Source organism: Zingiber officinale, chromosome 6B, assembly GCF_018446385.1.
Source record: "Zingiber officinale cultivar Zhangliang chromosome 6B, Zo_v1.1, whole genome shotgun sequence".
In the NCBI taxonomy this organism is placed as follows: Eukaryota; Viridiplantae; Streptophyta; class Magnoliopsida; order Zingiberales; family Zingiberaceae; genus Zingiber; species Zingiber officinale.
Window position 1 is genome coordinate 47,966,549 of NC_055996.1, and position 23,736 is coordinate 47,990,284.

At 39.5% G+C, this 23,736-nt stretch overlaps 2 long non-coding RNA genes across 2 annotated transcripts; one reads left to right on the forward strand and one right to left on the reverse strand.

Annotated features, from left to right (window-relative positions):
• Positions 1–13,215: 13,215 nt before the first annotated feature.
• On the reverse strand, positions 13,216–13,691 carry LOC121990131. Its single transcript, XR_006114469.1, has 3 exons — positions 13,650–13,691; positions 13,478–13,535; positions 13,216–13,272 (listed from the first exon to the last, which is right to left on the reverse strand). It is a non-coding gene; the product is annotated as an uncharacterized LOC121990131 (long non-coding RNA).
• Positions 13,692–22,195: 8,504 nt separating this feature from the next.
• LOC121990132 lies at positions 22,196–22,841 on the forward strand. The gene is made up of 3 exons (XR_006114470.1): positions 22,196–22,568; positions 22,647–22,669; positions 22,766–22,841. It is a non-coding gene; the product is annotated as an uncharacterized LOC121990132 (long non-coding RNA).
• Positions 22,842–23,736: the final 895 nt, after the last annotated feature.

The following is a 23,736-nucleotide window of genomic DNA, read 5'->3' on the forward strand; positions in this document are numbered from 1 at the left end:
TGGAACCTCTAGGTTTTCCGAGTAGCAACCAACAACATGCTGAGCCTTCAACGAACAATCTCGGCTCATGTGCTCAGGCAGTTTGCAATAGAAGTAAACTGACTATCCCAAGGTGCAAGCTGATGTGATGTGATCCCTGGACCCACATCGAGTGCAGTGAATGCCATTGGCTGGCTGTTTCCGATTCTGCTGAGGTGGTTGGAAACGTCTTGATGAAGATTACCCTAACTTCTGAGGTCGACCAGATGCCCCAGAAGTACCCTGACCCGCCTGACTATGACCACTCTACTGCGGTCCAGTAGCTTATGGCTGCTAGGTCTGTCCTGAAGCCCGATCTATCTACTTCCTTTTCTTGTCCGAATACGCTCTCTGCTGAGCTGATTCAATCATAAGAGCTCTGTCTAATGCCTCTATGTAAGATGAATTACCAAAACCGACAATCTTTTCTTCAGATATCCATCCAGTCCCTGAACAAACTGAAGTATATGAGACTTGCCCTTAGCAACTAACTCTAGACAAAATCTGGCCAATTGATTAAATTCAGCATTGTATTCTGTCACTGTACGGTTGTTCTGCTAAAGACTTAGAAAATCCTATCGGTGTGCCATCTGATATGACTGTGGAAAGTACTGGCTCTCAAAAGCCTCTCTAAATCTCGCCCAAGTGATGTGCTGCTCTCCTATGATCGAGCGTTGTGTATTCCATTAGACATCGACCTCGTCTCGTAAATGGAAAGCAACCAGCTCTGCCTTCTCTCACTCGGAGCAAGTCATATAGAAGAAAGTCCGCTCTAAAGTCTCTATCCAAGATTGGGCCACGCTCGGATCGGTCTCTCCGCGGAATAGCGTGAATTGGCTTTTCACCAACTCCACCTATAAAATACCGAAAATAGGCGAAACACCATAAGGGAATTTTATGGAATTTTTAGAAATTTTCTGGAAATTTTTCGGAGGTCGTATGATGTGGGTTACGGGGATCAATTATAGGGCAACGGGAAAGCCTATTTAGGCTACCCCATTTTAACAAGGAAAAGTTTTACTTTTCCTTTTTCCTTTTTATTTCCTTTTTATTTCTTTTTCTATCTTCCCTCCGTCAATCCGTTTCTTCCCCCACGTGTCGAACCTGTGCCCATGCCCTAACCTCATGCCGAGTGGTTTCTCTTCCTCGTGAACAAAACCATCGACAAGGGAGATCGGACATTTCGGTTCCCCGCCTCTCCTCTACCTCTCGCGCGGAGCGATCTCGACGCCACCGTCTAGTGCTGAGCAACGTTGTCGCCGCGCTCTCCCTTCTCTTCCTGTGCCGTCTCTGCCCAGCATCACCGACACCACCGATTGCCTGCGAGCTCACTGCCGGCAGGGCACCATCTGTCTGATGCCCTAGCTTCCGACTCTAGCCTCTGCCCCGACTCCAAGTCGTGCCCTAGCCTCTGTTTCCGACGCCGATAAGGGCTTTGTCGTGGCCACCACTTGGGATCCGTATGCAGTCGTCGCCCCACTGCTCTGGTTCACTGCCTCAGTAGCTCCTTGCTGGAACCAACACCGGTGCCCTAACTCCTCCGTCCTCTATTCTTATGAGCTACTGGATGAAGGTAAGGATCAGTTTGCAATTTTAGTTGTGCACTGGTATTTGATTTGGTAGTTGATGCATTCGTAGTGTGATTTTTGGATTGATTGTTGGAAGGCAGTGACCTAACTTGGTTCCGGCTATCACAACATCAATAGTTTGTTGCTGTCTCTGCTTGATTCCGACCACCACACCCTTGTCAACAGATTGGCACACATGAGGTAAGATGGGTTGTTGCTTGGTTTGTGATCCCCAATTATTGATCTCAACTTGATCTAATCAGTGGGAAGGATTTCAACAGTGAGGTTCTTTTATGAAGGATTGTGGGATAGCCTGGAGAGCTTCCTCTTCATCACAACAGCCACTGGATCCTTCACGGAGTGGCTACATATTTGGATTGGGGTAAGAAGTGTGTAGAATTTCATTTCATTTCTGAAATGATAGATTGGATTAGTTGATTCGGAATTGTTATGTTAGCAGGAAAAGAGTGGGCAGTAGTAGATCATCTTTCGATGGTGAAAACCCTTTTAGTCGCGAGCCACCATTAGCTATGACAAATTTGGTGAGTTTGTAGGATGATAAGGGTTCATGGATTGAGTTAAATTTAATTGAACTAACGAGAATGGATCCCTAATTAGATTAGGGTAAAATTAGCAATTTGGTTCATGATAGCTTTAGCTCACTAGTTCATATTTGACCTAGTTGTACCATGCGTTAGGTGGTTGCAGGACTTTGATGCGGGACGACTATCTCGACGTTGGATTTGACTGGATTGGACCTGCTATTTGAGGTGGGTACCTTGACTTATCTTTAATAATGTCATGTTGATATGTTTAGTAGGTTATAACCTTTAGTAATGATTATGTTTGTCTTTGTTTCGATTGGTCACTACCCGGTACCTGTTAGATGCTTGTTTCGTTTACTTATTATGCACTTCATGATAGTACCTACCTGATTATACATGCTTATTGGGGTAGTGACACAACCATATGTTTATTGTGTTCAGGATCTATGTTTTTATACCTTATCTGATCTGTGTACCTTTGATTTGGTTCATTGTCCTATGGTACACATTATATATATATATATATATATATTGCTATGCTGTTCAGGATTTTGCCATGCTTAGTGTCATGCATCATCTCGCATGTTTGCATGCTGTGCGATAGTTTGCTCCATTATTGTCGAGCACATCGCCAGTTACATGGATCTGCACACACCACCACTCATGGGTTAGTGGTATATCAGGCAAGTGTGTGGCAGTTCTGCTGTTAGGCTCCGCTGGTCCGGTGACTCAGCGTGGTAGCCGGTAGACAGTTCTGCTATGTTAGGCTCCGCTGGTTTAATGTAACAGCGTGGTAGTCGGCAGACGGTTGGACTTTGTTAGGCTCCGTTGGTCCGCTCATGGGTAGTGCGACGCAGCGTGGTAGCCGGCAGAGATTTATCCCCGTCATCGTGTACTGGGAGATGAGAGCATTGTGTTCCCCCAATTATGATTTGGGGTAGGAGGATAGGTGTACTCCGATAGCATCCCGTCCACTCGGTCACTCATCAGAAGCAGTGACGACAGAGTGCACGGTTGTCACAGCCCTACCCACTCGGTCTCACCATCGTGTGTGAGATGGCTGACTAACGTCAGGGGTGACCATGTCATTGGCATCATATGCATTGATGCATTTACTAATTGTGTTTGTTGCACTTATATGCTGCATTTGGTTGGATGCATATGTTTGACATGCATACAAGATTTATCATACTCTCAGTCTGACGACCTGTTATTCTGATAGGAGGCCCTGGTGAGTACAGTTCCCTTGAGCCCTTTTCTATTGTGCATTTTCCAGCTTTTGTCCAGGAGACTGTACTCCATAGTTATTACTATTTGTTATAATTTACTATACATGTCAACTAGGTATCTGTGAGTTGTTGAACTCACCCCCGTGGACACTATCTTTTTCAGGTACCAGGTTATTTATGGAGTCGCTTGGAGTATCCTGCCTGCCGGCCCCCACATCACATCAGAAGACCTATCTCCGCTTATGTTATTTCTATTTTGTGTATTTAGCTTTATATTCCGGTTTTGTTTCTGGAGTGTTATTTTATTGTGTTGTGTAAGCCTAGCCAGCTAACCGTCTTTGTTTTTAGTTTGTATGTGTTGTCTATTGTTTTCCGCTGTGTTTGGTTTTGGTATTCTGAGTGGGCTGTTAGTTTTACATATAACTGCGTGGTTGTGTTTTTATTGTATCAGTCGAGTAGTTTGCATATAAACTACGTGGTTGTGTATATTCCAGCCGCCTGTGGCTAAGGTATATTATGTCTGTAGAAATGGTTCAGATTGTTAGCCGTACATGGGAGATGCTGCCGAAATTTCTTCGGACAGGGACTCCCCCGGGGCGTGACACCGCCAAAGCTGGGATCCGAGCTCATGTCGCAATAATATCAGTAGGGTGAGTAGAGATCACCGCGGGAACTGGCGGTACCAAATAAATTGTCACACCCCGGGGTAGTCCCTGCCAGAGAAAATTCCGACAGCATCTCCCCTATACGGGTGGTAATATGAAACTTATCTTCAAGCCCTCAGGGCCCCTCAATTCTCGGCCAACATGGTCAGAACATACACAATAAAATAAACAAACATCTACATAGTTTATATAGTACAACCTCCAGCTGACACTCATAACCACGCAGTTTAATAAAAACCTACACCACTACAATGAAAATCCTTTGTAACGGAAAACATGGCCAGCATATCCGAATCACGATATAAAATCCAAGAGTACAAAACACACACTTCACAAGTATGTAGTTCACTAACAAGGAAAGACAAGTCCAAAAATAGATAACCATCTCGGCTCCTAGTGGGGACTAGCGACTGGAACCTCCTGACGACTTCAACCTAAAATAGGAAAATAAAGTAACGGTGTGAGTTTAACGACTCAGCGGGTATCAAGATAACACGCATAGTGAAATATAACCAACAATAATAATCATGTAGTACAGTCTCCTGGACAATAATTGGAAATGCAAAACTGAAAGACAAGAGAATAACTGTACTCACCTGGGCCTCCTATCCTTACATAAATGTCGTCAGACCAAACCCATCATGTCTCTTGTATGCATGTCAATCATATACAACCACAGAAATGCAGCATCCAATATGCAGCAATCACAAGCAATAAATGCAATCCATGCATATGATGCAAATGACAAGGTCACCCCTGACACCAGTCATCCATCTCACACATGATGGTGAGACCGAGTGGGTAGGGCTATGACAACTATGCACTCTGCCATCACTACTCCTGAGTGACCGAGTGGACAGGATGCTGTCGGAGTACACCTATCCTCCTACCCTAAATCATAAGTGGGGGAGCCCAATGCTCTCATCTACCTGTGTCATAGTCAAGGGAAGGATCCCTGTCCTATTACCACGCTGCAATCACACTACCCATGAGCGGACCAGCGGAGCCCTTAATAGAGTAACCTGCTGCAACACACCCTGCCTGATATACTACTAACCCATGAGTGGTTGTGTGTGTAAATCCATGTAACTGGCAATGTGCTCAACAATAGTGGAGCTGACAATCGCTCAGTATGCAATAGTGCAAGATGGTGCATGTCACTCAGCATGTAAATCCTGAACATATCCACCTCCATAAAGTATGTACCAAAAGGTAAATGGATCCAAACAAATGATCTAGGTACACCTGACAGGTATAGCAAATAACTAGTCCTATACATAATAAGGCATGGTAGGTCACTACCTCTATGAACATAAAATACACATGGCAATAATCAAGAGAGTATAAGCATGGATGTATAGAAGACAACAAATAAAGCATGCTAGAAGCATCAAGTAAAGACCTGACCTACCAATGCAGATATAGACATAACCATTACTACTCGTTATAATCTACTACACATATCAAATGACAATATCAAAAAGATAAGTCAAGGTACCAGCCTCAAAAAGAAGATCGTATCAGAATAGATCCCACGTCGAGACACTCATCTCGAATCAAAGTCCTGCAATACATGATATACAGATTTAGCTAATTATATAAATTAATTAGCTAAATCAAATTCCCAACTAAATCCAATCCATTGATCAAATGCTAACTTTCCCAATCTGGTTCCAACTCTGCTTACTAATCAAAACAGAACTTAAACCATGAAATCCTACTCAAACGATCAACCTCGATTCTCCTAATCCCTTTAGTGAATTAGATTTAACTCATTATGACTAACTCCTTAATGGATGCATGTAACAATCCAATGCCACTAAGTTTACCCATCATGAATCCGATCCATCCCAACACAATTGAGCATTAGATCTAATTCTATGATACACACCTTAAATCTGAAATAAAATCCAATTACCAAACCATTACCTCTGCTTCTTCAGCGATAGATGGTGGCACAACTCGAACCAGCCACTAGTAGAGCCAGTAACTGGTTGTCGACAGTGTTGTGGTTGAAACGACAATGGGCAGAGGTGCGGCGGAGAAAGATCAGATCTAGAGCACAAGTGGCATCATAGAGAGAAGGATCGGCGAATCCAACTAGGGCAGAGGGAAGGCGATCTGTGGTGAAGATGGGAGGCTCGGCCGGTGTGGGGTGAGCAACACCGATGAGCTCGAAGTGGGCGATCGAAAGAGGGGTAGTGGATCCAAGCTAGGGTATGCCTCAGCGATGGATGACCTCTCCTGCGATCAGGAAAATGCTCGATCTAGATCTGCGCTGGAAATGAAGAGAGGAGGTGGTTCTCGTGATCGCTGGCGACGAGCGACGACCTGTGATGGCCAGCGGCAGCACAGAAAGGGGAAAATAGAGGAATTGGCGTGAGGTGGAGAAGGATGGAAGAGGGAGGAGTTGTGCCCGATCTCCCTTGGCCGCTGTTTTTTACGTGGGGAGAAGAAACGTTGTGAGGCGGCGTCTGTTAGGGAAGTCGAAGAGATCGGCGGCGGTGGCTCGGCATCGTGAGAGGGGAGAGGCGGCGTCGGGTGAGGCTTAGGGCATGAGTAAGAAACAAAGGAAAAGAAAAAGAATAAGAAAAGAAAATAAATAAATTAATTAAATAGTTTCTCGTTCAAACAGGGTAGCTTAAACAGACTTTTCCCTAGCCTAATAATTGATCCCCTTAACATACGCTATACGAGCTCCGAAAAATTCCCAGAAAATTCCTAAAATTTTCCTTAAGGCTATTCGTCCTTTTGTCAGTATTTTACAAAAAAAAAGCGTTTAAAATGCAGAAGTTGGACCTAGAGAGATCCGAATCATATGAAATAAGTTCCTATGGGTTCGTATCATTCTCCTGATCATAATGATGGCCTCAAATAACTAATAAAATTTTTTAATCGTAATAGTAATTAGATGGAGTCTATAAACCTTAAGACTTGGTGAAAAAGAGTTAGAGTTTGAAAATGGTTAGGTGATTTTGATATCCAAAAATCACTCACCTAAATATATTGTGTGAAAAAAAGTTTAAGGCCATCATTATGATCAGGAGATTGATACGAACCTATAGGAACTTGTTTCATATGATTTCGAGCTCTCTACATCCATCTTCTGCATTTTATACTTATTTATTTTAATTTTTGAAAAAAATTAAATTTTGCGATGAACATAGAAATTCGTCCCAAATCTGGGACAAACTCAGAAGTTCATCACAAATTTGGGACGAAATTTCAAATTCGTCCCAAAATTGTTTTCTTTAGGGTAGATTTTTAAAAATTGGAGGATGACCCTAGAGAGTTCAGAATGACACGAAACAAGTTTCTATGGATTCGTATCGATCTCCTGATCTTACTAATGGGCTCAAACATAATTTTTAACCAATACACAGACATTTATAAAGTTTAGGAATAAGAATCAAATATTTATTACTCGTTCAGGGAAAAAAGTTTATAATCATCAGTATATTTCTTAACCCCATTAATAAGATTAGGAGAACAATACAAACCCATTGAAACTTGTTTTGTGTCATTCCGAGCTCTCTAGGACATCTTCCAATTTTTAAAAGTATAACTTAAAAAGAATTTGGGACGAACTTGGAAATTCATCCCAAATTAGGGGTGATCTTCTAAGTTTATCCCTAATTTGGGACAAATTTCCAAATTCGTCGCAAAAATTAATTTTTTCAAAAATAAAAAATATACATTTAAAATGCGGAATATGGACCTAGAGAACTCCGAATCATATGAAACAAATTCCTATGTGTTCATATCGATTTCTTGATCACAATGATGACCTCAAATAACTTATAAATTTTTTTAATCATAAAAATAATTAGATGTTGTCTATAAACCTTAATACTTGGTGAAAAAGAGTTGAGTTTGAAAATGGTTAGGTGATTTTGATATCCAAAAATCACTCACCTAAACATATTGTGTGAAAAAATGTTTGAGGTCATCATTGTGATTAGGAGATTGATACGAACTCATAGGAACTTGTTTCTTGTGATTCCGAGCTCTCTAACTCCATCTTCCGCATTTTATACGCATTTATTTTGATTTTTGAAAAAAATAAATTTTGCGACAAACTTAGAAATTCGTCCCAAATCTGGGATGAACTCAGAAGTTCGTTGAAAATTTGGGATGAAATTTTAAATTTGTCCCCAAATTTTTTTTTAGGTTAGAATTTTAAAAATTGGAAGATGACCCTAGAGAGCTTGGAATGACATGAAACAAGTTTCTATGGGTTCATATCAATCTTCTGATCTTATAATGAGTTCAAACATAATTTTTAACCAATACACTAATGTTTATATATTTTTGGAACAAGAATTAAATATTTATTACTCGTTCAGGGTAAAAAGTTAATAATCATCAGTATATTTGTTAAAAATTATGTTTGACCCCATTAATAAGATCAAAAGAACGATACGAACCCATAGAAACTTGTTTCGTGTCATTCCAAGCTTTGTAGGGTCATTTTCCAATTTTTAAACATATAACTTAAATTTTGGGATGAAATTGGAAATTCATCCCAAATTTGGGACAAATTTCGCGACGAATTTAAATTTGTCACTAAAATCCCTAATATTCCCGATCCCTACCCTGACCTAATTCTTTATCTCCTCTTCTCTTCTCAGCTCGTTGGCGGCGGCGGCTTGAAGGCTTCTCCATCCCTTCCGGGCGCACGATCTCTGGCAGGTAAGGTTCGTTTTCTCTCCCTCTCTTCTCTAGCATACTGGGCGCACCGCGCTAGCCGCTGCCCGGTCGCAGCGGCTGATCTTTAATGGCAGGCTTCTCCATCCCTTCCGAACACGATCTCACAAGTAAAGTTCATTTTGTCTCACTCTCTTCTCCAGCATACTGGGCACACCGCGCCGGCCGCTGCCTGGTCGCGACGGCTGTTCATTCATGGCAGCGATCGATGACCAACGTCGCCAAGGGGCCACCAGCTATCGCCAAGGGGCCGCCAATTATCGCCAGGGGCCGCCAGTTGCCACCAGGCCACCGACGGGCATCGACCATAATTGTTTGGTCGTGTCGACCGCTGACGACCATTGGTGGCCGCTGGTGGCCGCTGGTGGCCTAGGCAACAGCTGCCAGCCCCCTGGCGACGTTGGCGGCCGGTCGCCCCCGCCTGTGACGCCTAGGGGGGTCGCTGCCAGTATCCTGCTGCCGTCGACAGACGCTGCTGGTCATGGCGACTGTTCTTGCACAGCATGCGCGGGGCATCGGATCTAGCCGTGGCTGGCCCCCTGCCGATCAGGGTGGGTGTCTCCCGGCCCCCTATATGCCACTGGTGGCCGTCAGTGGCCGTCAATGGCCTAGGCAGCCGATGTCGGCCCGAGGGTCACTGTCGGCCCCCATCGATTGCTGTCGGCCACCAACGCTTGGCTGTGTCTCCGTCGTTGTCCGAGGATATATTTTTTTTTAGAATCATATATATAATTGTAAACATTATATTGTTGTTTGTGTAGATTTGTATTAGATGTAGTTTGGAGAGACGCTCGTTGTTGTGCTCATTGTTGTTCTCCTTTGTCAGGTATATGTATCTAGACTTGTTTATTAATAATGATAGTAATAATGATACTGTGTTTGTCTATTATACTATCTCTTATTTTTATTTTGGTTGTTATATTGTATTTTCATATGTATGTGCACTTGGTACATATTTACCATTAGTTTGTTGTCTAGAAGTTTTTATTAATGTAATTTAATGTAAACAAACAAAATGCAAAATGAAAGAGGTTGGATGTATAACAAGAATTTACCTGATCGCCGGGGTTTAACTGATGAGTTTATCACTGGCTTGAGGCAATTTTTGAATTTTGCATGTAGTCAAGTTGAGTATATTGATGGCAATAAGATAAGGTGTCCATGCAGAAAGTGTCACAATGAAAAATTTTTACCCTTTAATAAAGTTGAAGAACATCTTTATAGATTTGGATTTACCCTAAATTACTATAATTGGACATCTCATGGTGAACCGTCCATATCTGATGAGGATTATGAATGAAATATATAAGTCTCAGTTAGTGGTGATCACAATTATTATAATCAACTAAATCCATATCAGAGGATGATAATTGATGTTGCAGGTCAGACTTTCAATCCCGACATGTGTGGTACAAGTTCTAGTTATCCTCCACTAGTTGAACAAATGTTTACTACTTATACATCACCATTGGAGGAGGTAGAAGTACAGGTGTTGATGAAACATATAATAAATTTCAAGAAGTGTTGCATGCTGCTGATGAACCATTATGGGCTGGTTGTGACTCTCATACTAAATTATCTCTCACTGCAAGATTGTTGAATGTAAGGCAGAGTGTAATTGTCGAAAGATTGTTTTAATAAATTTGTTCAAACTTTTGAAGAGTCGCGTGATCATATATTGCCCAATGATTTTTATAGTATGAAAAAACTTGTTAAAGAATTAGGTCTTCCGGTGGAAAGAATTGATGTATGTAGAGGTGGTTGTATGCTATATTGGGGAGATAATGCAGATGCAGATGTTTGTAAATTCTATAATCAAGATATGTACAAGAGCACCAGAAGGAATCAACAACGACGTAAATCACACAGTCAGATGTTTTATTTGCCTTTAACTCCTAGGTTATAAAGGTTGTGTGCATCAAAGACAACTGTTGAACACATAACTTGACATGCAAATCATCAAACAGAAGAGGGGTTAATATGGCATCCATCTGATGCAGAGGCATGGAAAAATTTTGATAGAACATATCTAAAATTTGTAAAGGAGATTCGAAACATTAGATTAGATTTGTGTGCTGATGGTTTTGCTCTAGTTGGTAAATCAGGAAGAAATTATTCATGTTGGCCAGTTATCATAACTTCGTATAATCACTACAAGAAAACATGGCCTCAGAGACGAAAAAATCTATCTCTGAAAGCTAATTTTCTGTCTCTATAGAAAATTTGAGACAGAATATTCCGTCTCTAAAATCCATTATTAAAAGCCCCGTTGCTAATTTAAGAGACGGAAATATTTCGTCTTTAATTTAAAAACAAATTAGAAATCAGTTTATAAATCTATTTTTAAATTGACCAAATTAATTTAGCTTCAAATACAAATTCCGTCTCTAAATTTTGTTTTAAATCCATCATTAATCTATCTTAAATAACATATCAAATATAATTTTGATATGTTTATAAATCTGTTTATAAATCAATAGCTAATATTTTTTATTATATTCTATTTATATATTCTTATTTACATATTACCTTTACAAGAAACACTCACACATTTCAAATAATTAAAAATATTTAAAATAACTAATTTCTAATCCAAAAGTATAATACAATTAATATTGAGATAATAAATATTCACAGCATCTAAATAAATTTCACCATAATCAAATTGTAAGATACTGATAAATTTTTAAATCCAAGTACAATAATTTAATATGTATTTCATCTATCACAACGCTCATGAGGACCAGATCCTTTTGGATATGAATGATTATATATTCCACCTCTTGAATCATCTTACGAACCATCTTCTTGAGTTTTTCTTCAATTTTCCTACCTTCCCCGATAAGTTTTTCTTTACGAATACCAATTTGTTGTCAATAAACTGGGTGTCTTGCTTTCTTTTATGCATTCATTCAAAAAATTCTCGTCCCAAATCTTTTTTCTACAATCATATATAACATATGTCAATATAAAATAAAACAATTGAGATACAAATTGGATTATGCATGTAAATTGAATAATTTTGAAAAAGAAAACATTTTTAGGTAAATTATGAGTTCTTGTGTCATGTCGATGTTGTCAATGTTAAAATCTATGACTTAACAAGTACATGAATGGAAGATAACTTTTACAAGATAGAATGAGTTGTGAAAATGATAATCATGATGGCTGGATTAGTTGAATGCAAGATAATGAATGGAAGAATTGGTGATGAAAAAAATAAAGATTACTAGTATTCAATTTGAACGTTGAAGCATGACAAAGCATGTCTAATCAACACACTATAAAACACATTGGAATCATAACAAATATCATAAGATATAGTACTACTATCAACGTTGTCAATGCATTTTAGTGATTGAGAATTGCATATGCTCTTGTTATTCATATATACTACACTTTGTCAACATGTTTCATGAAACAAAATAAAAGAAAAATTACTGAATTGATCAAATTGAAACCTGACATTTCTATGGGAAATTATATCTCATGACATTATGTAATGTATGAAACAAATGACAAGGTTAGCAAAAGTTTAATAAAGTTTTGGAACACAAAGAATAAAATGAACAAGTTTTTTATTTTTGTTAAGGAAAACATCCTAATTGATGCTAAAATTTATCAAATCCCAATACCTAAACTAACATAAAATGAGCCATAAAGAAGAGGCACATGAATATTTCCTACAAAATTTTTGAAATGGTTAGGCAAAAGCAGCACAAAAGAAAAGAGGAATAAATAAATAGGAGAGATTTGGGCTATTTGGGAAATAAGCATACCCACCACAGCTAGATGTCTATGCTCAATAGTTTTAGGAACTTGATCATCAATATTTGATCCATAATCAATTGTCCATGTACTGCTACTTCTTCCCTAATGATGAAGAAGAAAGGATATTTCATCCAAAAAAAAACAAAGAAGGATACAAGAAATTTCAATAAAGTGCATTACACAATGTATTCAAAAAAAATGAGGAACAAAAAAAAGCTAGATAAAAAAACTTATCTTCAAAAGATATGACCCTACAAAGGCTTCATCTCCTTTTGAGGATATTTCATCCAAAATAATGAAGAAGGAAAAAAAGAAATTTCAATAAAGGACATTACACAATGTATCCAGAAAAATGAGGAAAAAAAAAAGCTAGATAAAAAAACTTATCTTCAAAAGATATGACCCTACAAAGGCTTCATCTCCTTCTGACATTCATCTAGTATGCCTTAACAATGTTGGTTCAACATTATGTACAAGATAAAACAAAAAAAAATGCATTACTTATTTTAAGGATAAAATAGTGATTGCTTCAACACCAAAGAAACAATATGACATGGAATGAAATAATGAATCATGTAGAGTAGTATCACCGTAAACAACATATTTTTCAAGCACAAATATTCCTGAAAGGTCTTAGAAATGAATTGATACAGATGTGAATAACTATACCTCCATAATGTTGGGATTATTCCATGGCCCTTTATTAAACTTCAAACATCCACCTTTACTAGAGCAAGTGCATAAGTCACTCAAGAAATCTAGAAGTTGGCTGAAATTTGAAGAGCATGTAATTTAATCATCAAAAGAACAAATATTAGTAGCATCACGAAGAGAAAGATATGACCGTATAAAGAGTTGATAAGTTCAAGCAATACAATCTAGAACTTTGTTCCCAATACCTTCGTGATATAGTAATCAAAACGTATTGCAATAAATACTAGAAAATGAGACACTTTCAATATTAGAAAACTTACATGTATCTTTGAAGTTGTTTTTGGGTCAAGAAAACCTTTAATGGTGTTCCAAAGGAGCCTAAAGCCAGTACTAACATTGACAATGAACATCTCATGAAAAGTCTGCACTTTAGCAAGCAAAATATTAAAGAGAGGAATAACAAAGATGATGAAAATGGATAAAGTCCAATACCTCAGGATAGTAGTCTCCATCAAATTTCTGCATTTTGAGCAAAGGAACTCTAGCTATCTTGATGAAATTCTTTAAACCCTAACTCAGTGGAATGCAACTTGAAAGATCAGTATCGCGACTTGTTCAAGGGCACGCAGCTGCTGTCAAATCATGGTTAATTCCAAAGGAAGATATTGAAGCAACAACTAGAGCTGCACATGAAGATTCAGCATAAGAGCCAAAGAGGTCAGACCCCATTCCAACAATGTCACCGACATTGTCGGCAATAACAGCTGGGTTCCTTTGATCATCCTCGGGAATGTTCCTCTCGACCTTCCCAACCAGATCAACCCCAACATCAGCAACTTTGGTATAGATACTGCCACCAACCCTACCAAAGAGAGCCATGGAAGACCCCCAAGGCCATAGCCAGTGATAGCCTCAAAAAGACCTTCCCAGTCATCACCATAATACAATTTGAATAAGTTAATAGAAATAAAGAGAAGCAAAAGTCCATTAGCGACTAGCAAAAAGGCCATGACAGCGGCTGATCGGAATGCAGTGATGAAAAATAATTATGGGCTCCTTCTTATTATGAGTGTGTTAGTCTCCCTGTGTTTAAGATAATGAATGTCCACTAATTAAGTAAGTTACTAACAACTCACTTAATTAATATCTGAGTCCAAGAGTAGTACCGCTCAACCTTATTGTCATGTCGGACTAAGTCCACCTGCAGGGTTTAACATAACAATCCTTATGAGCTCCTCTTAGGGACATTCTTAACCTAGATAACTAGGACACATATTCCTTTTATAAACAACAACACATAATATAAGTAATATCTGTTGGTGCGGGAAGCATCCGACGATCGAACCTAAGTTTTGATAATGGCAAAGGATTCAAAGTTAAGGTGCTTTGTTGTCTGACAGCTTTTACTGAGTGTTTCAGGAAAGTCCTAACTGCAGTTAGGCAAGGCAAAACCCTAGGGGGTGGTAACCTAGGTCATAGGGGGTGGTAACCCTATGAGGAAAGTCTTGGCAGGTCGATGGCTTCAGGCAAAAGTCCTAGGGGGTGGTAACCCTAGGTGAAAAGTCCTGGTGTCGTGAACCAGGTGAAAGTCTGAACTGGCCGGTGAAGCGGATGTTCAGTAGAAAGTCCGGAAGCATCGAGTGCCGAGCAAAAGTCGGTCGATCATGAGGACATCAAGTAAATCTCCGAGTGGAGTAGGTGAGGACGCGTTCCCGTAGAGGGAGTTGGCGTCGGGTCGACCTAGGGTTTCCGGTAGGAAACCTGAAGAGACTGTCTACACTTTATTTATCATGTGTACTATGCTAACTTTGTTTTGCGGGGTATGTGTTTTGGACTAACACATTTTTAGAACAAAGGAGCAAGTTACAACTCGGATGAGCGAGGCGCCTCCATGGAGCTTGAGAGGCCAGCGCAGCAGACTGGAGGCGCCTTGAATGGAGCTCAAGGCGCCTTGGACCGGAGGTTGAAGGCGCCTTGGATAGGCTGAAGGCGCCTTGAACCAGATAGAGTTCGACCAGGTCAGTGCTGATCCACGCGGGTGACTCGGCTCGTTCAAGGCGCCTTGATGAACAGTATAAGGCGCCTTGAACCCTCTTTATAAGGGGTCTCGACCAGCAGCTCTCAATAACTTCTTCCAAGCAATCTTTCTGCTACAAGCTGCTCACGAGACGATCCCGAAGTGCTGCTATGAGACACCGACGACCCGGAGCTCCGAAATCTTCAGATTACGATATTGTCGTCGGTATAACTGTACTTTTTCATTATACTTAACTGTAATACTTGTACTCTTGTCGAGCTTATAGTTGTTGCCCACGGAAAGCGATCAAGGATCGCGGGCCTTCGAGTAGGAGTCGTCACAGGCTCCGAACGAAGTAAATTCCCTTGTCTTTCTGTGTGTTTGTTTCTTTCCGCTGCGTTAATTACTCTACGAACATTTTACGATTCCGATAATCGAACAAATAGCCGCGAGCGCTATTCACCCCCCCTCTAGCGCGTCTCGATCCAACAATTGGTATCAGAGCGGGGTCGTTTTGAATTGGTGCAACCACCTTTCAAAACAAATTTTTCGCAGTTTTTTTTCATTTTCGGAGTCGAATTAGAATTTAGCCTTATAGCTATATTCTAATTTTTGTTTCCCTCGAATCGACTTTTGCTCGAAGTAGGTGCAACACCACTCGAGCTCATTTTTATTATTCTTTATTCCAGCACTACTAATCCAAGACTTAGTCTTGGAACATATTCTGTTGTTTTCTTTTGTTACATATTATAAATGGCCCAACAAGAGGGTTTCAGCACTGTACGCCCCCCGCTATTCTCCGGAGAGGATTTTGGCTACTGGAAGGGAAGAATGGAAACGTATCTAAAGATACAATTCGAAACGTGGATGATCATAAAGACGGGACTGAAACTGCCAATCGATGACGACGGCAAAACAACACCCTGCGAGAAGTGGGACGCTTCTTTAATAAAAAAGGTTGAAGCCGACGCCAAAGCTACCTGCACCCTCCAGTGTGGTCTTACCAAGGAAGAACTCAACAGAGTTGGCCCGTTCTCCTCTGCAAAGGAGCTCTGGGAAAAGCTAATCGAACTCCACGAAGGCACTGACGACACCAAGGTAAGTAAAAGAGATCTTTTACTTAATAAATTATATAATCTAAAAATGCAGGAAGGCGAAACGGCGAGTTCTCTTCACGCGAGAATACAAGACATCCTTAACTCTCTTCACGGAATTGGCCAGAAGATAGAAAATCGGGACGTGATAAGGTATGCCCTAAACTCGTTTCCAAGGAATACATTGTGGGCATCAATGGTAGATGCCTACAAAGTTTCCAAGGATTTATCTTCTTTAAAACTAGATGAACTTTTTAGTGAATTTGAACTTCATGCACAGCCTACCGAGAAAGGTATTGCGTTGGTTGCAGGTACAAGCCGAACCCGGGAACCGAGACCACGACGGAGAACCGAACCAGCATCGGAAGCTGAACCAGACTCTGATGATGAAGAAGGTGACATTACAACCGAGCTGGTAAATCTCGTGAAGAAGCTCTACAAGACGAAAGGATTCGACAAAAGAGATCTAAAGAAGGCAGTGAAATCAAAGGAAGGCCCACAAAATACAAAGATGAAGTTTGAAGTTACATGCTACGGGTGTAACCAAAAAGGGCACATCAAAACCAACTGCCCTAACCTGAAGGAGGTCAAAAAGCAAAGAAGGAAAAAGGTCCTTAAGGCAACATGGGACGAATCTTCATCAGAGGACGACGACGATGAGGACGAGCTCGAACAAACGAGTCTACTCGCATTAATGGCCCGGGACCAAGTCGTCGAATACGGATGCGAGAGCGAGTCTGAGGCAGAGTCCGAGCAAAGCCACGGATCCGTATCCGTTTCCGAAGGACCAGACCCCGCTGTAAGTATCTCCCGGTTGAACATTTTAGTTAGCTATTTATTGCGCAAATTAGCTAAGTCAAACCTGAAAGTTAAGTCACTTCTAAAGGAAGTAAGTGTCCTTAAAGAAGTGGCTAACACCAAACCCATACCTGACCAGAGTCAGACTGAATTTCCGACTCAAGTTCAAAAACTTGAGGAAGAAAATTCAAGTTTAACAAATAAGGTTAAAGATTTAGAAAATACCTTAGAACGGTTTACTTTGGGCTCCAAGAATTTGGACTTGATTCTTGGGACACAAAGAGCCGTCTACAACAGAACTGGGTTGGGATACAAAAGTAAATATAGATCTTATTTATCACTAATAAACAAACAAAGTATTAAATCAGTCCAAGCATGGGTCTCCAAGTCTAACTTGGTCAATCAAGTTGGACTTGGCCAATACTGGGTTCCGAAGGATCAAATATACTACCTCGACAGACCATATCGAGGTCATGATCTAAGGGGAGCAAAAAGAAAAACAATCCTAAAAATTTAAAATTCTAAATTCAAAATTTAAATTAAAAATTAAAAATTAAATTCGAAATTGAAATTCAAAATTCGAAATTAAAAATTAAATTCGAAATTGAAATTAAAGTTAAATTCAAGATTCGAAATTGAAATTAAATTATGAATTCAAAACTCAAAAATAAAATAAACTTCAAAATTAAGTTAAAATTCAAAATTCGAAATTGAAATTAAAAATTTAAATTTAAAATTCTAAATTCAAAATTCAAAATTTAAATTAAAAATTAAAAATTAAATTCGAAATTGAAATTAAAGTTAAATTCAAAATTTGAAATTGAAATTAAAAATTAAAGTTAAATTCAAAATTCGAAATTGAAATTAAAAAATAAAATTAAAATTCAAAATTCGAAATTGAAATTAAAAATTAAAGTTAAATTCAAAATTCGAAATTGAAAGTCAAAATAAAATCATAAATTAAAACTCAAAATAAAGATGGAGGTTCCAGACTCGCTGGCACCCCCAGGGTAACTGAACCTAATCTACCCGAAATGGGTAAAACAAGAGTAGATTACCCGGCAGGGTAATTAAGGTTAGATTAAAACGGACTAAGGTTAACTTGAACCACAGTACTGGTGAAGTTTTTGGATGATAGTACGTTAGGGAAGCTTGGGCATCGCATGTCTAGGAAGATATGGCTTCGACCTGGTGCATTTGGCCAAGTGGAACTGACCGAAGCTACCCTTAAATGGATCCTGACTAGTTAGACCAAGGATTGGTATTAAGTTCAATGGGTAGGACTATTTGGAAAACCTCAAAGGCATGGTTACTTTAATGAGCTCCTTGTGACTCACCATAGCCCAGAAGTTTATCCAAAGAATGCTTACTTGTTGAACCCAAAGCCAAATCTGAATCTAACACAAAGTTAAACCAAAACTCCTGAATTCAACAATAAATCATCTCACATCAATCATAGGATTCCCTGATTGAAAATTTAGATCGGGTGAGATGACTAAGTTTTAAAAAATATTTTAAAACTCAATTTCAAAATTATTTTAAAACTCAATTTCAAAATTATTTTTAAAACTAAATTATTTTAAAACTCAATTTCAAAATTATTTTAAAACTCAATTTCAAAATTATTTTAAAACTCAATTTCAAAATTATTTTTAAAACTCAATTTCAAAATTATTTTAAAACTCAACTTCAAAATTATTTTAAAACTCAATTTCAAAATTATTTTAAAACTTAACTTCAAAATTATTTTAAAACTCAACTTCAAAATTATTTTTAAAACTCAATTTCAAAATTATTTTAAAACTCAATTTCAAAATTATTTTAAAACTCAATTTCAAAAATATTTTAAAACTCAATTTCAAAAATATTTTAAAACTCAATTTCAAAATTATTTTAAAACTCAACTTCAAAATTATTTTAAAACTCAATTTCAAAATTATTTTTAAAACTCAACTTCAAAATTATTTTAAAACTCAATTTCAAAATTATTTTAAAACTCAACTTCAAAATTTTTTTAAAACTCAATTTCAAAATTATTTTTAAAACTCAATTTCAAAATTATTTTTAAAACTCAACTTCAAAATTATTTTTAAACTCAATTTCAAAATTATTTTTAAACTCAATTTCAAAATTATTTTAAAACTCAACTTCAAAATTATTTTAAAACTCAATTTCAAAATTATTTTTAAAACTCAATTTCAAAATTATTTTTAAACTCAATTTCAAAATTATTTTAAAACTCAATTTCAAAATTATGTTAAAACTCAACTTCAAAATTATTTTAAAACTCAATTTCAAAATTATTTTAAAACTCAATTTCAAAATTATTTTAAAACTTAACTTCAAAATTATTTTAAAACTTAAATTTCAAAATTATTTTAAAAAACTTAAATTTCAAAATTATTTTAAAAACTTAAATTTCAAAATCATTTTAAAACCTCTTCAAAATTTATTTAAAATTAAAAAAAAAAAAAAAAAAAAATCACGTCAGAGGTGCCTCCCATCAAAAGGAGGCGCTTTAGCAAGCGGCGGGAAAATTCCCGCCGCTTCATCTTAAGGCGCCTCGAATCAACCCGAGGCGCCTCCAACTTATATAAGGCGCCCTAAACCTTGGTTTAAGGCGCCTTCAACACTTTATATCAAAACGAACAGAAGCTTTTCTGTTCGTTTTCTGTCGACGCCGAGCACGCGATACTCGTGCTGTTTCCTCCCAACTAAGGCGCCCTCAACCGGTTTTTTTTCCCTCTCTACGTGACAATGCCTCCTAGGTATAATCCTAATCCCTTCCGATCAAGTTTTACTTAGAATTTTTGCTTATTTCTGTCAATTTTTGGTAAAATCGTTCAAAATAGGAAACGCCGACATGTTGATCTTAATCCAGCTAGAATTCCATCAGCAGATATCAGATTCCCGACTATACATCTTAGGGATACCTTTGCTAATTACATCTTTGAACCTATCAAGCCTAGATATGTGAACAAGACTTTTTATACCCAGTATTGTCAACCAACTATTCAAATGATAGAGCACTATCAACTGGATCAATTGGTTTACTGCACCGATACAGTAAACCAGGAGTTATGTGCACAGTTTTATCACAATCTTGAGGGGATTGATGATAATAGGTACAGCACCAGAGTTTCTGGCGTGGACATTGAGCTTACTCCCACTCTGCTACGCACCACCCTAGGACTTAGGGCTTCTGAGTCTACCTTTCTATGCTACCCCAGTAGGGATCTGCCATTTGGCGATCCTTACTCCCACATTACGTTAGATACTATCTATACGTATTTCCTCGGGGGAGAGAGACCTGCTGACTTGACTGAGTTCAGGTCAGTTACTCTTCGGATTCAGGACTACATGATGTATAGGGTCCTGACAGCATGTATTCTACCGATCTCATCTCGGGATGTCCCGAAGATGAGATCTTCACACTCATTCTTTTTGTATGCCCTGTGTCATCGATTTGACATCGATATTGCCCTGCATATGTTCCAGAACATTATATGTGCATCTGGGACAGTCACCTCCAAGATAGTCCACATGCCCTATTGTCATATTCTGACACGTTTCTTTTCGACGATAGAGGGTATAGATGTGACCAGAGGAACAGTCATTCCTCTTACTATATATGATGAGCTAGGATCCCGTAGTTGTAGACTGGCCAGTGCCGATATCACAGCTGATGGAGTTCTAGCGTGGATAGGACGACCACAGCAGGCAGCTGCCCCTATCGCTCCAGCAGCCGATGATTTACCAGGCGAGGGAGAGGAGTGGGCTGATTTCTTAGCTGAGGATCTTTTCGCGGATCCCTCCCCGTCTGCCAGACCATCCACCTCGGCTGGACCTTCGACCTCTTCCTCACTCTCCGTCGAGGACAGACTAGCTCGACTCGAGGTTGAGTCCATCCAGACACGACGGATAGTTCTCTCTATTCGATCCGAGATGGCTACCGGATTTACGTCCCTCCATGACGAGATACTGTTGGTGCGGGTAGCACTAACGGTCTAACCCAGGTTTTGATGAATGACAAATAGGTTAAGTTAGTTGTGTTGTTGTCTGACACTTTGATCGAGTGTGCAGGAGAAGTCCAGATAGGTCGACGGGCTGACCAGATGTCTGGCACGAAGTCCAGCTAGGTCGACGGGCTGACCGGATAGCTGGCGAGAAGTCCAAGCGGGTCGACGGGCTGACCGGACGCTTGGCGAGAAGTCCAGCTAGGTCGACGGGCTGACCGGATAGCTGGCGAGAAGTCCAAGCGGGTCGACGGGCTGACCGGACGCTTGGCAAGAAGTCCAGATGGGTCGACGGGCTGACCGGACGTCTGGCAGGTAAGTAAGGTAAGTCACTGGAGGGGAGTGACTGCGAGGACGCGTTCCCGGGAAGGGAACATTAGGCGTCGATCCGGCTTAGATCCATTTCGGATATCTAAGTCGAGATCGTGACTAGATTCCGGTCTCGGAAAGACGGAATCTAAGTCATACTCTTGATGCTAATTTTTATTACTTAGCATATCTGTAAGAATGTGCTAACAAACTGTGCTGCAGGGTTTATTTGCCTCGAACTAACACTGTTTTGCAGGTAGGGAACAGTGAGGGTCCGGGCGCCCGGAATGGCTCTGGGCGCCTGGAAGGGATCCAGGCGCCCGGAGGCAAATTTTATCCCCAGGACGACGTTGACACTTGGAGGATGCTGGTTGGGAGTGTTACGTCACATTCCAGGCGCCCGGAAGGGATCCAGGCGCCCGGAGCAGCATATAAAAGAAGCCCCAGGCAGGAGCTTCAATATATCAGTCTTCTGAGAACTCTGAGTCCAATCACTCTGCTGCTCTGCACTCCAACGACGTTCACAAAGCTCCGACGACTCACTCCGGCTCTCTTTTTAAATAGATAGGGTTATTTCAGAAATAGTCTTACAATATTTTTCCAGAATTTTTAGATATTTTCTGGGAATTTATCGGAGCTCGTACGACGAGTTTTGAGGGGATTAATTTCGGGTACAGATAAGGCCTATTTGGGATACCCATTTAAGTGAGGAAATGTTTTAATATATAAATCCATTTCCTTTATTTTCTTTCCCCAACCCCATCGCCGAACCCGAGCCCTCCTTGCCCGATCTCCCCTCTCTTCCCTACTCTCTGCTCTCTCGCGGACAAGCGACGCCGAAGGGAATGAAGCTTTGATCTCCGGCGATCTTCCTCTGCCGGCGTCAACACCCTAAGCTCAGATCTGGCCGGTGTTTCTCCTCTCCGGGTCTTCTTCGGCTGAGGAGTTGCTATTCGGTGGATTTTGCACCGATTGTTGACGATCGGTGGCTAGGGCTTGGTGAGGAGCCGGATCTCGTATCGTCTCCGACTGGTAGGCTTACCCTCTCCTCCCCTCGTGTTGCTCACAGAGCAGTCCACACCTCCTTTCTTGCTGGAATTGGGCAACGACGCCATTGGGAGGTGATCCAGAGATTTAGGGCTTCGTCGGATCTGTCCAGTGACGGCGGTGTGGTGAGGTAACACCCTTATCTTCACTGTGTTTGTTCAATCCCCTTCCCTGTTCTTGATCCTCATTTTCTTGGCTACGGATTTAGGTCACGAGATTGAAGGGATTAAGGTAAGATGAATAGATTGTTTTCTTTAATTAGATTGTTGTTGGATTAGGGATCTCCAATCTTGATCTCTGTTCTTGACTTGATCAATAATCTTCCAGATTGATTTCTTCTTGATCCGGAATGTAGAGTGGAATTCAACACATTGCTATTCTGTGGATTTTTTTTTGGTGCGGCAGCAACCCATCCATCAGTGTTCCCTTGATCCAGAATCAAACAGCAGCTGGATTGAGGTATGGTGTAGCGAGGTTGATACATAATTAGTGTTGTGTTGATGAATTAGATATGTATTGAATTCGGAATGGATTGGATTGGTACATGATTAGTTAGGGTAATTGATCTTAGTTGTAGATCATGGTTTGAATTTGGATATTGTTAGATAATCACATGTTAGATGATTAGGTATGATCTGGATACCTATTGATAATTTATTATCATTAGGTTGTGTAGATTAATTAGGTTATATGGATTTAGGTTTGATTTGCTAATCTAATGGTTAATTAAGGATTAGGAAATTATTCCTAATTAACCGTTAGAAAGGTGGAGGGTTATAGGTTAGGGTTTGTCCCTAAATTTCTGTTTAGGATTTATTTAGCTATTTGTTTGTGTTTTAGCTAAATAAATGTAAATGTATTTATTTACACAGGACTCTGATTCGAGACGAGCATCTCGACATTGGATTAGGACTGGATTGTACCTTCTATTTGAGGCGGGTACCCTTTGACTTATCTCTTGATAGTGTCTTTTGATATGTGCAGTTTATATATACTTGCTAGTGATTGGTAGATTTAGCACTTCCCTGGTTATAGGTTATTCGATACTTGTAGACGGTTACTAGTGATTGGTAGTTCAACACTTCCCCTGGATTTAGGGTTAGTTGATACCTATCACATACTTCATCTGCTAGTTGCTTTACTTCAGGATTGGATATTTTATCTCTTGCCATGTGTATATATGTTCATAGAGGTGCATATCTATAGTGCTCTACTCTACTAGATTAGTTGCTTTACATGTGTGATACATGCTCTTGGATTCATGATACTTACATCATTGTATATGTGATGTCTTTGGA